General features: G+C 47.3%; 1 non-coding gene across 1 annotated transcript; it reads right to left on the bottom strand.

Moving 5' to 3' along the window:
- Window positions 1-3003: 3003 nt before the first annotated feature.
- trnak-cuu (transfer RNA lysine (anticodon CUU)) lies at window positions 3004-3076 on the bottom strand. Its single transcript has one exon. It is a non-coding gene; the product is annotated as a tRNA-Lys (tRNA).

Genomic DNA, 3076 nt, shown 5'->3' with positions numbered 1-3076 from the left:
TGACACTTTTCAGATTTCAAACATGTTTGTCAGTAGTCTTTTTCTCTGCTGTGGTTGTGTGTGTGTTGGTCCTCTTGTGACGCACACCCGCCGCCATCACAGTCACGGTGGTGGTTGTCGTCGTTGTGTTCGTCGCGGGCCTCTTGTGGGTTTTCTCCTTTTTGTACCTTGGCTTCAGCGGAGACATTGCGAGCGGCACCGCCGCTCACGAGAATCCGATGCAGCTTCAACTCCAGAGTCAAACGACGGGCCATGCTGCAGCTGCTCCCCCGGCTGTGCCGAGCCACGTGCAACAAGTGCACAGAACCGAAACAAGATGACGTGAAAAAAATGACAACAACAAGAAGACAAATGTGTCTAAAGTGTATATTGTGTGTGTGTGTGTGTGTGTATGTAATAAAAATAATTAGTGGACTGATGTCAAGCCTTTAGTTTTCTTTTTTAACCTCCCTTTCCACTCGCCTTTGCCTTTCCTGTTTTTACTACAACTACAAGCCACTGGCCAGAATCCCAGGGACTCAAAGGCAGGACGATGCGAGGGTAGCAGAACTAATACGACCGATTGAGTGTACCACCAATGTCAAGGGTCCCTGTGACCTGAAGGACAATGCCACGGGTCCCTGGGAACCGAAGGACAATGTCGCGGGTCCTAGGGACCCAAAGGACAAGGCCACGGATCCACGTGACCCGAAACGACAATGCCACGCGTCCCAAGGACCCATAAGGCCATTGCCACGGGTCCCTGGAACCCGAAGGACAACGTCAAGGGTCCCCAGGGACTCAAAGGCAGGACGATGCGAGGGTAGCAGAACTAATACGACCGATTGAGTGTACCACGGGTCCCTGGGACCCAAAGGACAATGTCAAGGGTCCCTGTGACCTGAAGGACAATGCCACAGGTCCCAAGGACCCATAAGGCCAATGCCACAGGTCCCTTGAACCCGAAGGACAACGTCAAGGGTCCCCGGGACCCAAAGGACAATGCCACGGGTCCTTGGGACCCGCAAGGCCAATGCCATGGGTCCTATGGACCCGAAGGACAACGTCAAGGGTCTCCGGGACCCGAAGGACAACGTCAAGCGTCCTATGGACATGAAGGACAATGTCAAGGCTCCTATGGACCCGAAGGACAACGTAAGGGTCCCCGGGACCCGAAGGACAATGCCATGGGTCTTTGGGACCCGCAAGGCCAATGCCACGGGTCCTATGGACCCGAAGGACAACGTCACGGGTCCTATGGACCCGAAGGACAACGTCAAGGGTCCCCGGGACCCGCAAGGCCAATGCCACGGGTCCCTGGAACCCAAAGGACAACGTCAAGAGTCCCCGGGACCCAAAGGACAATGACACAGATCCTTGGGACCCAAAGGACAACTTCATGGGTCCCCAAACGACCCATGGGACCCAAACGACAACGTCATGGGTCCCCGGGACCCGTAGGAAAACGTCAAGGGTACCTGGGACCCGAAAAGGAACGTCAAGGGTCCCCAGGACCCAAACGACAGCGTTGTGGGTCCCAGGGACCCAAAGGACCACGTCAAGGGTCCCCGGGACCCAAAGGACAATGCTCTGGCTACCTGGAACCCAAAGTACAACGCCACGGGTCCCCGGGGACCCAAAGGACAACACTATGGGTAAAACTGCATGGATCTCCAAGACCCGAAGGACAACAGAAGGGTTAAGAAGTGCCTGGCTAGCTCAGTCGGAAGAGCATGAGACTCTTAATCTCAGGGTTGTGGGTTTCGAGCGCCACGTTGGGCGGTTGTGTTTTAGAGAGTGTGAATGCCTGAGTTCTGCACCGTATCCGATGGCTGTATTGGGGTGGATCGGCAGTCAATCGCAAGATTAGCAGTTCTATCCCAGTGTAAAAATCCCTGAAATTTACCAGACTAAAATGTGCCTGCATTCTACAATTATGGCTTGTGCTGCCCCCTGTTCCTCAGATCAAACTAAAGTCTGGTGACAATCCATGTTCAAATTCTAAAACTTCAACTTATTGTTCTAGAACTGCAACTTAACATTCCAGAACTGCAGCTTAACATTCTAGAACTACAATGTAACATTTTAGAACTGCAATTAACATTTTAGGACCGCAACTCTTAAAATCCTACAACTTCAACCTATTGTTCCAGAACTGCAACTTAATATTCCAGAACTGCAGGTTTACATTCTTGAACTTTGAACTAACATTCTAGATTGACAGCTTAACATTCTAGAAATTAAACCTAACATTCTAAAACTACAACACAACACTAACATTCTAGAACTGCAACTTACCATTCTAGAACTAAAATGAAACCTTTTAGAACTGTAAGTAACATTTTGGGACCGCAACTTACAAATATTCTAAAACTTCAACCTTTTGTTCTTGAATTGTAACTTTACATTTTATAATGGCAGCTTAACATTCTAGAACTACAACATAACATTGTTGAACTGTAAGTAACATTGTAGGACCATGACTCCTAAATTCTAAAACTACAACCTATTGTTCTACAACTGCAACTTAACATTCCAGAACTGCAGCTTAACATTCTTGAATTTAAACCTAACATTCTAGAACTGAATATTAACATTCTAGAACTCAAACCTAACATTCTAGAAATTAAACTTAACATTCTAGAACTACAACATAGCATTGTAAATCTGTAAGTAACATTTTAGGACCATAACTCTTAATATTCAAAAACTACATCTTATTGTTCTAGAACTGCAACTTAACATTCCAGAACTGCAGTTAAACATTCTAGAACTTCAACCTAACATTCTAGAACTGCAGCTTACCATTCTAGAACTACAATGTAACCTTTTAGGACTTTGAGCAACCTTTTGGGAACGCAATTTGTAAAAATTCTAAAACTTCAACCTATTGTTCTTTCTATTCTTTCAGGGATTTTTATACTGGGATGGAACTGCTAATCTTGCTATTGACAGCCAATCCACCCCAATACAGCCATCTGATACTGTGCAGAACTCAGGCATTCCCACTCTCTAAAACACCACCGCCTAACGTGGGGCTCGAACCCACGACCCTGAGATTAAGAGTCTCATGCTCTACCGACTGAGCTAGCCAGGC

This window comes from Etheostoma spectabile, unplaced genomic scaffold (assembly GCF_008692095.1).
Source record: "Etheostoma spectabile isolate EspeVRDwgs_2016 unplaced genomic scaffold, UIUC_Espe_1.0 scaffold00002431, whole genome shotgun sequence".
Lineage (NCBI taxonomy): Eukaryota > Metazoa > Chordata > Actinopteri > Perciformes > Percidae > Etheostoma > Etheostoma spectabile.
Note: the sequence above shows the minus strand (reverse complement) of the source record. Positions and strands in the feature narration are given on the sequence as shown.